Source organism: Bufo bufo, chromosome 4, assembly GCF_905171765.1.
Source record: "Bufo bufo chromosome 4, aBufBuf1.1, whole genome shotgun sequence".
Classification (NCBI taxonomy): domain Eukaryota; kingdom Metazoa; phylum Chordata; class Amphibia; order Anura; family Bufonidae; genus Bufo; species Bufo bufo.
This window is the reverse complement of record NC_053392.1, coordinates 424,222,424-424,235,101: the sequence shown is the minus strand read 5'-3', so window position 1 is coordinate 424,235,101 and position 12,678 is coordinate 424,222,424. Positions and strand designations below refer to the sequence as shown.

The 12,678-nt window shown below is 47.5% G+C and overlaps 1 protein-coding gene across 1 annotated transcript in view; it reads left to right on the top strand.

Moving 5' to 3' along the window:
• The first annotated feature begins 2,623 nt into the window (after positions 1 to 2,623).
• Positions 2,624 to 12,678, top strand: part of CNST (consortin, connexin sorting protein) — a 176,478-nt gene continuing 166,423 nt past the window's right edge. Inside the window, exon 1 of the mRNA XM_040429319.1 lies at positions 2,624 to 2,796. The gene's annotated coding sequence lies outside the window, so the exon portion shown is untranslated. The remainder of the gene's footprint in view (positions 2,797 to 12,678) is intronic.

The window sequence follows — 12,678 nt, the reverse complement described above, 5'->3', positions numbered from 1 at the left end:
ACTTCATACGTTTCAAAGGCTTTTATCGACAATTACATGACATTTATGCAAAGAGTCAGTATTTGCAGTGTTGGCCCTTCTTTTTCAGGACCTCTGCAATTCGACTGGGCATGCTCTTAATCAACTTCTGGGCCAATTCCTGACGGATAGCAACCCATTCTTTCATAATCACTTCTTGGAGTTTGTCAAAATTAGTGGGTTTTTGTTTGTCCACCCGCGCCACTTAGTTATCACTTTTGCCTCATGGCACGGTGCTCCATCGTCCTGGAAAATGCATTGTTCTTCACCAAACTGTTGTTGGATTGTTGGAGGAAGTTGCTGTTGGAGGGTGTTTTGGTACCATTCTTTATTCATGGCTGTGTTTTTGGGCAAAATTGTGAGTGAACCCACTCCCTTGGATGAGAAGCAACCCCACACATGAATGGTCTCAGGATTCTTTACTGTTGGCATGACACAGGACTGATGGTAGCGCTCACCTTTTCTTCTCCGGACAAGCCTTTATCCAGATGCCCCAAACAATCGGAAAGAGGCTTCATCTGAGAATATGACTTTGCCCCAGTCCTCAGCAGTCCATTCACCATACTTTCTGCAGAAGATCAATCTGTCCCTGATTTTTTTTTGGAGAGAAGTGGCTTCTTTGCTGCCCTTCTTGACACCAGGCCATCTTCCAAAAGTCTTCGCCTCACTGTGCGTGCAGATGCGCTCACACCTGCCTGCTGCCATTCCTGAGCAAGCTCTGCACTGGTGGCACTCCGATCCCGCAGCTGAATCCTCTTTAGGAGACGATCCTGGCGCTTGCTGGACTTTCTTTGACGCCCTGAAGCCTTCTTAACAAGAATTGAACCTCTTTCCTTGAAGTTCTTGATGATCCTATAAATTGTTGATTGAGGTGCAATCTTAGTAGCCACAATATCCCTGCCTGTGAAGCCCTTTTTATGCAATGCAATGATGGTTGCACGCGTTTCTTTGCAGGTCACCATGGTTAACAATGGAAGAACAATGATTTCAAGCATCACCCTCCTTTTAACATGTCAAGTCTGCCATTTTAACCCAATCAGCCTGACATAATGATCTCCAGCCTTGTGCTCGTCAACATTCTCACCTGAGTTAACAAGACGATTACTGAAATGATCTCAGCAGGTCCTTTAATGACAGCAATGAAATGCAGTGGAAAGGTTTTTTTGGGATTAAGTAAATTTTCATGGCAAAGAAGGACTATGCAATTCATCTGATCACTCTTCATAACATTCTGGAGTATATGCAAATTGCTATTATAAAAACTTAAGCAGCAACTTTTCCAATTTCCAATATTTATGTAATTCTCAAAACTTTTGGCCACGACTGTAGTGTCTGTGTAAAAAAAAAAAATACTGAATGCGGTCGGACGGGCCCCCAGTGGCGTAGGGCCCCATAGCCACTGCTATGGTTGCTATGGCGATCCCTACGCCACTGGCCTGGAGTTTAGCCAAATCAATGTGAGCGGCTAAACACTACCTCTGTTCCGGACCTGTCCACTAGGGGGCTACAAGGTCCATAGCATGCATGGAGTTTAGACAGCTGCTGTACAGTCGGCTATTTCCCGTGCCTGGTAAGGACCAGGTCAGTGTGGTGCATGAAGTTTAGCCAAATCAATGTAAATCAGCTAAATCCCATCATAGTTCCGGACCTGACCACCAGGGGGCCGTACCAGGCATGGGAAATAGACCGCTGCTATTTCCTATGCCTGGTAAGGCCTCTTTCACACTTGCGTTGTCCGGATCCGGCGTGTACTCCACTTGCCGGAATTACACGCCGGATCCGGAAAAACGCAAGTGTACTGAAAGCATTTGAAGACGGAACCGTCTTCCAAATGCGTTCAGTGTTACTATGGCACCCAGGACGCTAGTAGTGGGGAGCGGGGGAGCGGTATACTTACCGTCCGTGCGGCTCCCGGGGCGCTCCAGAGTGACGTCAGAGCGCCCCATGCGCATGGATGACGTGATCCATGTGATCACATGATCCATGCGCTTGGGGCGCCCTGACGTCACTCTGGAGCGCCCGGGGAGCCGCACGGATGGTAAGTATGCTGCTCCCCCGCTCCCCGCTACACTTTACCATGGCTGCCAGGACTTTAGCGTCTTGGCAGCCATGGTAACCACTCTGAAAAAGCTAAATGTCGGCTCCGGCAATGCGCCGAAACGACGTTTAGCTTAAGGCCGGATCCGGATCAATGCCTTTCAATGGGCATTAATTCCGGATCCGGCCTTGCGGCAAGTGTTCCGGATTTTTGGCCGGAGCAAAAAGCGCAGCATGCTGCGGTATTTTCTCCGGCCAAAAAACGTTCCGTTCCGGAACTGAAGACATCCTGATGCATCCTGAACGGATTTCACTCCATTCAGAATGCATTAGGATAATCCTGATCAGGATTCTTCCAGCATAGAGCCCCGACGACGGAACTCTATGCCGGAAGACAAGAACGCAAGTGTGAAAGAGCCCTAAGGACCAGGATCGTATCGTGCATTAGACACAACCGTATTTAGACGCTTAGGTCACGTGTCACACATGTTTATCACGTACTCCAGTCCCTGTACGTGTGCGTTCCATCTGCCACTACCCGGCATGCAGTGCGGGGGCTAATAGCTCAGTTCTCCTCCCCCTCCCTATGGGTGACGTGGGCCCGGGTGTGTCACGTGATGCTTCGGTGGCGTTCTGGTCTGTTATCTCGGTTGCTAGTTGACACAGGACGGGCAGAAAACCCGGAGACGGAGCGGTTCTGCTGAAACCGGAGATGAGGGGCGGGTGACCGGTTCAGACGCGGTAGGTGGCTGATGCTGTACAGGTTGCGGAGGGGCATGGATGAAGGTGGGGGCAGAGAGGTCACTGCTCAGCTGGAATGGTGGGATTCGTCCACACCTGTGAGCAGCGGCATCCTGTCCTGTGCTATGTACAGTTGTCAGGTGTCAGAATATTAGGACCTGAGGACCAGCCATAGAGTTGCAGTCCAGACGTACCGGTTACACTCTACATAGTCCAGGTCATCTCTATGATATTGGCCAGTAGAATACACAGACTAAGTCATCCTCCTGTTTAACCCTTACCGGCCTGTGTACGGCCATTCCCCTTAGTGAAGCATTACCCAGCACCCACTGAAGCCAGTGGCTGTTCATGTGATGTATGGGCACGAGGGCTCCTCCTGAGTAATAGAGAGGGATTCCCCATAGAGGACCCCCTTGTTTGCATCGGCTATTGAAAAAGATGGGAGTGATCCACACTGGAGTGCGCTTGTCCTCTACCTGGAGTAAGGACTGAGGGTGACAGAGGTCTGTCTGAGCATAGGGTACGCAGGTTGGGTATTGATGCCCACATGCCATCTATCTGCTCTGCTCCTGTAAATCTGCTTACATGTTCAATATGTCAGGTTCCCTTTACATATTAAGACCTCTCTGCTTTAAAGGGGTTGTCCACAGGATAGGTGATAAGTATGTTACTGCTGGGACCCCCACAGATCAGTGTACTGCTGCTCCATTCATCTCTATGGGACTGATGGAGATAGGTGAGCGCTGTGCTCTGCGACTCTTCAGCAGCCTCATTGATTTGGATAGAGCAGTGATGTGACCTCTATTCACTTGGGGTATTCGGGGACCCTGTTCTCGTGATCGGTGGGGGTGGATAGGTGATGGGGAACCCTCTAATTTTCCCTATGTTTCCTCACATGCAGTGGTATCTGGGGGACATGGTTCATTCATGTGACCGAGGTGTGTGCTGCGTTTCCTGCACGTGTACTTGGAAGCCCTAATGTAAACAGAGCTATGAAATGGCTCCTATCTGTATGTTTCAGCTATGGATGTGGTGGGCACATCAGTAGGGATGAGCGAACTTCTGTTTTCAAGTTCCGCGTACCAGGTTCGGGTTATCTAAGAATTCCGTTATGGATTCCGCTACCACGGACAATAACTTATGGTCCGTGGTAGCGGAATCCATAACGGAGTTCTTAGATAACTTGAACCTTGTACTCTGAGCTTGAAAACAGATGTTCGCTCGTCCCTACACATGAGGGCTACCTCTATGATGCCCGGCAGGGATGCGTTAGTATATGACACGTGAGTGCTCTATTATTTAGAGCACCTTCCAAAGTTTACGTAAAGGGACGCTGTCACATTGATCTGCAAACGAGTCCAGTCCCTGTGATTGATCTCGCCACCCATAAGGCTCCACAGGGAGCAGAGATTTCAGTCACTAAATTGATCCCATTTATTGTGCAAAGTCCTCACAGTTAGACCCTACAGACCCATGCTATGTTATAACCTATGCTATGTTATAACCTATGCTATGTTATAACCTGTGCTTGTTAACATAAGTGTATACATATATTATGGCTATTACATTGCCTGGTGCAGAAACTAAACGTTGTAGGGCACCTATTAAACGATATGGGGTCCGCCAGAGCATAGATAATGGAATATTCTTCCAAGCCCTGCATGCCATGCTAAATTTTATGGAAATGGAGTCTCTACAGCTTTTTAGGCCAGGTTCGCATAAGTGCATTCAATCGGGAAAATGCATTTTTGGCTCTGCGATGGCGGCTTCGCCTGGAACCCCTTACAGATCGGGAGGAGGTTCTGTGGCAGAGTTCAGGAAATCGCTGCGCTCAGTGAAGGAAGCAAACCTATTATTGAGATTTTAAGGGCATGCAAATGATGGTAGTCGTACATGGAGAACCTGTCTGATGACAGATACTCTTTACCATCTGGTGTGTTTTTTTGTTTATTCCTAAGGGGTGTGTGTATTTTTTTTTTAACTGGATGACATTGCATGATACATTATTGCATTTTATGTGATAGCAGTGCTCCAGACAAAAAAAAATGACCAGGAGCCATTGGGTCCTAAACGAAAAAATTTAGGAGCCAAATTACATTTTTTAGTCACCAAATTTTAAATGCATTAATTTAAAAAAAAAAGGACTTTGAGAAGATGAGACGCAGCTCACAGTAGTGAGCCAGCACTACATATAGGAGAAAACAGCACCACATACCTCTCACATCCAGGGACATCTTCTAGGGGACAAGGTGACTAATAATGGCGAATTGTTTAGAGTTTTTTTTTTATTACTGCCTTCACCGAGCGGAAATATTTTTAAATATTTTAATAGCTCACACTTTTTGGGACGTGGCGATATGTAATATGTTTATTCTTTATTGTTTGTAAATTTTATATGTAAAACTGGGAAGGGGGCCATTTAAAATTTTAGTATTTTGGTGTTTTTTTTTCTTTTTTTTTTTTTTTTACTTTTTATTTAACCACCTCCGGACCGCTGTACGCACAGACGCGTCCTGGAGGTGGTTGATTCATTCCGCCTGGACGCATATACGCGTCATCTCGCGAGACGCGAGATTTCCTGTGAACGCGCGCGCTCACAGGAACGGAAGGTAAGAGAGTTGATCTCCAGCCTGCCAGCGGCGATCGTTAACCCCTAACAGGTATATTAGACGCTGTTTTGATAACAGCGTCTAATATACCTGCTACCTGGTCCTCTGGTGGTCCCCTTTGTTTGGATCGACCACCAGAGGACACAGGTAGCTCAGTAAAGTAGCACCAAGCACCACTACACTACACTACACCCCCCCCATCACTTATTAACCCCTTATTAGCCCCTGATCACCCCTGATCACCCCATATAGACTCCCTGATCACCCCCCTGTCATTGATCACCCCCCTGTCATTGATCACCCCCCTGTCATTGATCACCCCCCTGTAAAGCTCCATTCAGATGTCTGCATGATTTTTACGGATGCACTGATAGATGGATCGGATCCGCAAAACGCATCCGGACGTCTGAATGAAGCCTTACAGGGGCGTGATCAATGACTGTGGTGATCACCCCATATAGACTCCCTGATCACCCCCCTGTCATTGATTACCCCCCCTGTCATTGATTACCCCCCTGTAAAGCTCCATTCAGACGTCCGCATGATTTTTACGGATCCACTGATAGATGGATCGGATCCGCAAAACGCATACGGACGTCTGAATGAAGCCTTACAGGGGCATGATCAATGACTGTGGTGATCACCCCATATAGACTCCCTGATCACCCCCCTGTCATTGATTACACCCCTGTCATTGATCACCCCCCTGTAAAGCTCCATTCAGATGTCTGCATGATTTTTACGGATGCACTGATAGATGGATCGGATCCGCAAAACGCATCCGGACGTCTGAATGAAGCCTTACAGGGGCATGATCAATGACTGTGGGGATCACCCCATATAGACTCCCTGATCACCCCCCTGTCATTGATTACCCCCCCTGTCATTGATTACCCCCCTGTAAAGCTCCATTCAGAGGTCCGCATGATTTTTACGGATCCACTGATAGATGGATCGGATCCGCAAAACGCATACGGACGTCTGAATGAAGCCTTACAGGGGCATGATCAATGACTGTGGTGATCACCCCATATAGACTCCCTGATCACCCCCCTGTCATTGATTACACCCCTGTCATTGATCACCCCCCTGTAAAGCTCCATTCAGATGTCTGCATGATTTTTACGGATGCACTGATAGATGGATCGGATCCGCAAAACGCATCCGGACGTCTGAATGAAGCCTTACAGGGGCATGATCAATGACTGTGGGGATCACCCCATATAGACTCCCTGATCACCCCCCTGTCATTGATTACACCCCTGTCATTGATCAACCCCCTGTAAAGCTCCATTCAGATGTCTGCATGATTTTTACGGATGCACTGATAGATGGATCGGATCCGCAAAACGCATCCGGATGTCTGAATGAAGCCTTACAGGGGCATGATCAATGACTGTGGTGATCACCCCATATAGACTCCCTGATCACCCCCCTGTCATTGATTACACCCCTGTCATTGATCACCCCCCTGTAAAGCTCCATTCAGATGTCTGCATGATTTTTACGGATGCACTGATAGATGGATCGGATCCGCAAAACGCATCCGGACGTCTGAATGAAGCCTTACAGGGGCATGATCAATGACTGTGGGGATCACCCCATATAGACTCCCTGATCACCCCCCTGTCATTGATTACCCCCCCTGTCATTGATTACCCCCCTGTAAAGCTCCATTCAGAGGTCCGCATGATTTTTACGGATCCACTGATAGATGGATCGGATCCGCAAAACGCATACGGACGTCTGAATGAAGCCTTACAGGGGCATGATCAATGACTGTGGTGATCACCCCATATAGACTCCCTGATCACCCCCCTGTCATTGATTACACCCCTGTCATTGATCACCCCCCTGTAAAGCTCCATTCAGATGTCTGCATGATTTTTACGGATGCACTGATAGATGGATCGGATCCGCAAAACGCATCCGGACGTCTGAATGAAGCCTTACAGGGGCATGATCAATGACTGTGGGGATCACCCCATATAGACTCCCTGATCACCCCCCTGTCATTGATTACACCCCTGTCATTGATCAACCCCCTGTAAAGCTCCATTCAGATGTCTGCATGATTTTTACGGATGCACTGATAGATGGATCGGATCCGCAAAACGCATCCGGATGTCTGAATGAAGCCTTACAGGGGCGTGATCAATGACTGTGGTGATCACCCCATATAGACTCCCTGATCACCCCCCTGTCATTGATTACCCCCCCTGTCATTGATTACCCCCCTGTAAAGCTCCATTCAGACGTCCGCATGATTTTTACGGATCCACTGATAGATGGATCGGATCCGCAAAACGCATACGGACGTCTGAATGAAGCCTTACAGGGGCATGATCAATGACTGTGGTGATCACCCCATATAGACTCCCTGATCACCCACCTGTCATTGATTACCCCCCTGTAAAGCTCCATTCAGACGTCCGCATGATTTTTACGGATGCACTGATAGATGGATCGGATCCGCAAAACGCATCCGGACGTCTGAATGAAGCCTTACAGGGGCGTGATCAATGACTGTGGTGATCACCCCATATAGACTCTCTGATCACCCCCCCTGTCATTGATCACCCCCCCTGTCATTGATCACCCCCCCTGTCATTGATCACCCCTCTGTAAGGCTCCAGACATTTATTTGGCCCAAGTTAGCGGAATTTATATATTTTTTTTCTTACAAAGTCTCATATTCCACTAACTTGTGTCAAAAAATAAAATCTCACATGAACTCACCATACCCCTCACGGAATCCAAATGCGTAAAATTTTTTAGACATTTATATTCCAGACTTCTTCTCACGCTTTAGGGCCCCTAGAATGCCAGGGCAGTATAAATACCCCACATGTGACCCCATTTCGGAAAGAAGACACCCCCAGGTATTCCGTGAGGGGCATATTGAGTCCATGAAAGATTGAAATTTTTGTCCCAAGTTAGCGGAACGGGAGACTTTGTGAGAAAAAAATTAAAAATATCAATTTCCGCTAACTTGTGCCAAAAAAAAAAAAAATTCTATGAACTCGCCATGCCCCTCATTGAATACCTTGGGGTGTCTTCTTTCCAAAATGGGGTCACATGTGGGGTATTTATACTGCCCTGGCATTCTAGGGGCCCCAAAGCGTGAGAAGAAGTCTGGTATCCAAATGTCTAAAAATGCCCTCCTAAAAGGAATTTGGGCACCTTTGCACATCTAGGCTGCAAAAAAGTGTCACACATCTGGTATCTCCGTACTCAGGAGAAGTTGAGGAATGTGTTTTGGGGTGTCATTTTACATATACCCATGCTGGGTGAGAGAAATATCTTGGTCAAATGCCAACTTTGTAAAAAAAAAATGGGAAAAGTTGTCTTTTGTCAAGATATTTCTCTCACCCAGCAAGGGTATATGTAAAATGACACCCCAAAACACATTCCCCAACTTCTCCTGAATACGGCGATACCACATGTGTGACACTTTTTTGCAGCCTAGGTGGGCAAAGGGGCCCATATTCCAAAGAGCACCTTTCGGATTTCACAGGTCATTTACCTACTTACCACACATTAGGGCCCCTGGAAAATGCCAGGGCAGTATAACTACCCCACAAGTGACCCCATTTTGGAAAGAAGACACCCCAAGGTATTCCGTGAGGGGCATGGCGAGATGCTAGAATTTTTTATTTTTTGTCACAAGTTAGTGGAAAATGCAGATTTTTTTTTTTTTTTTTTTTTTCATACAATCAGCATTTTCCACTAACTTGTGACAAAAAATTAAAAATTCTAGGAACTCGCCATGCCCCTCACGGAATACCTTGGGGTGTCTTCTTTCCAAAATGGGGTCACTTGTGGGGTAGTTATACTGCCCTGGCATTTTCCAGGGGCCCACCGCACCGCAGTCACTTATTCGCTGTTTAGCGTATCGCTAATCAGCATTTGTACTTTTATGGTATCTGTAAGTGATCAAAACTGATCACGGTCAGATCTATAATTGTATTAGTGTCACCTTAGCTCGCCCTCCACCCAAAACGCAGTGTTTGCCCGATCAGGCCTGATCGGTCGCCCACACGTGCGTTCACCCACGCCCGCCCCACCGCAGTGACAAAAAATATATATTTTTTTGATCACTGCACATTCATTTTACACGCACTGCGGCGATAAAAAAATCAGTTTTGATATTTTTTATCAACCGCAGCGGCCTCCGGTACTTCGCTAGCCTCCCCTTTGTAAGACGGGTTTGCTTTTTTTCTTGGGTAGTCTCAGGGAATACCCCTAAATTTAGTAGTCCAAAATGTCAAACAGGGGGTATTCTTCTGAAGAGGCCTACAGGATTCTGACCCAGTCGGATGAGGAGTGGGAACCCTCATCTGACGAATCTAGCGGGTCAGAATATGAACCAATGGAAAGCAGTGGCTTTCTGACCCAAAGTTCGGACGAGGAGGTGGAGGTCCCTGATAGAACCAGGCGTACCCGGCCCCGTGTCGCTAGACCACAGGTTGTGCAGGATTCGCTTCAAGAGCAGCAGAGTGGGGCTGTCGCTGCGGGATCACGTGGTGAGGCATACACCAGCAGCGCAGCCCTCCTTGGACCTAGTACCAGCACTGCCGTACAACATGGTGACGTGGCGAGCACCAGAAGGGCAGTTGAAGCTGGTACGGTGGCACGTGCAGTAGTTACCCCGTCGCAGCCACTGCACAGACAGGCCCGTAGAGCCCCTAGAATCCCTGAGGTGCTGGCAAACCCTGATTGGCAGTCACCAACTTCAGCCGCACCATTAGTTCCCCCTTTCACCGCCCAGTCTGGAGTTCGGGTTGAGACGGCTCAAATCGGTTCGGCCCTGGGATTTTTTGAGCTGTTCTTGACTGCGGAGCTCTTGGACTTAGTCGTGGCAGAGACAAACCGGTATGCCACACAATTTATATCCGCCAACCCGGGAAGCTTTTATGCCCAGCCTTTCCGGTGGAAACCAGTCCAAGTTTCCGAACTTAAAATTTTTTGGGCCTTCTCCTCAACATGGGTCTAACTAAAAAGCATGAATTGCGGTCATATTGGTCCACGAACCCGATTCATCACATGCCCATGTTCTCTGCTGCTATGTCCAGGGCACGATTTGAGGCCATCCTCCGTTTCCTGCATTTTAGCGACAACACCACCTCCCGTCCCAGAGGCCACCCAGCTTTTGACCGGCTCCACAAAATTCGGCCCCTCATAGACCACTTCAACCAGAAATTTGCAGATTTGTTTACCCCAGAGCAAAACATCTGCGTAGACGAGTCCCTAATACATTTTACCGGACGCCTTGGCTTCAAACAATACATCCCAAGCAAGCGTGCCCGGTATGGGGTCAAATTGTATAAGCTCTGTGAAAGGGCCACAGGCTATACCCACAAATTTCAGATCTATGAGGGAAAAGATCAGACCCTGGAGCCGGTCGGTTGCCCTGACTACCTGGGGAGTAGTGGGAAGACAGTATGGGACTTGGTGTCACCCTTATTCGGCAAGGGGTACCATCTTTATGTGGACAATTTTTACACAAGTGTGACCCTCTTTAGGCATTTGTTTCTAGAACGGATTTGCGCCTGTGGCACCGCGCGAACTAGTCGCGTGGGCTTCCCCCAACGGCTCGTTACCACCCGTCTTGCAAGGGGGGAGAGGGCTGCCTTGTGTAACGAAGAACTGCTCGCGGTGAAATGGAGAGACAAGCGTGACGTTTACATGCTCTCCTCCAGTCACGCAGACACGACAATACAAATTGAGCGAGCAACCCGTGTCATTGAAAAGCCCCTCTGTGTCCATGACTATAATGCGCTCATGGGAGGGGTGGACTTCAATGACCAGATGTTGTCTCCGTATTTAGTTTCCCGCAGAACCAGACGCTGGTATAAGAAGGTGTCTGTATATTTAATTCAATTGGCGCTGTATAATAGTTTTGTTCTCTACAGTAAGGCTGGGAGAACAGGATCCTTCCTCAAATTCCAGGAAGAGATCATTGAGAACCTCCTGTATCCAGGAGGTTCCGTGGCCCCATCCACCAGTGTAGTTAGCCGTCTACACGAGCGACATTTCCCCAGTGTCGTTCCTGGTACCTCAACCCAACCGTCACCCCGAAAAAGATGTCGTGTCTGTAGCAGGAGTGGAATAAGGCGTGACACCCGCTATTTCTGTCCTGACTGTCCTGACCACCCTGCCCTATGCTTTGGTGAGTGTTTCCGGAAGTACCACACACAGGTACACTTAGCATAGGGATTGCATCTCACAGGACAGGCACACAGGGCTATTAGGGCCCTTTTACTCACAGCTGCTGCAAACCTCTCCTTTCACCTGGGATAAAGTGCATAACGTACTTCGCCACATCTTTGGGCGATTTGCGCTTTGCACATTGTCCCATGGGGAAGGAGAGGTTTGTTCTATAAAGGTAAAAAAAACTAAACAAGTAAGTAAACGGTAAGTAAAAAAGTTAACGTTCAGTTAAAAAAGTAAAAAAAAAGTTTATATGTTCTGTTCAAAAGTTAATAAATTTATTGCGTTGCGGCCTGGTTTTTTCTTTTTTGTTTTTGTTTTTTTTACCTTCCTGGTGGACCAACCGATCGACTAGCTGCAGCACTGATGTGCATTCGGACAGAAGCATTACGCTGCTGTCAGATTACACGCAAGTCGGTGTATGCGGCGCTGCAAGACGAGATTTCTCCTCTGCAGTAAAAGATACGTTTGCCGAGGCATATGAGCTGAGGAGGTGGCGGTGGTCCACCTGGAAGGTAAAAAAAACAAAACAAAAAAGAAAAAACCAGGCCGCAACGCAATAAATTTATTAACTTTTGAACAGAACATATAAACTTTTTTTAACTTTTTTAACTCAACGTTAACTTTTTTACTTACCGGTATTTTTTTTTTTGTTTAGTTTTTTTTACCTTTTATAGAACAAACCTCTCCTTCCCCATGGGACAATGTGCAAAGCGCAAATCGCCCAAAGATGTGGCGAAGTACGTTATGCACTTTATCCCAGGTGAAAGGAGAGGTTTGCAGCAGCTGTGAGTAAAAGGGCCCTCGATTCACATCGATTGATGTGAATGGAGAAATCTGGTTTGCCAGGGCATACGAGCTAAGTGGGTATGGATGTTGGGCGGAGCTCCTATGTCCTGGCAGACGCCTTTCCCCTCCTTTTTCTTTTTTTGGCAGAGATTTTTTTCATCCACATTGATTGATGCGAATGAAGAAATCTGTGCCGTTCATTTTTTTTCTTTCAGCCCAGAGGCTGAACGGAAAAAAAAAATCTCATTACCCGTATGCTCAATATAAGGAG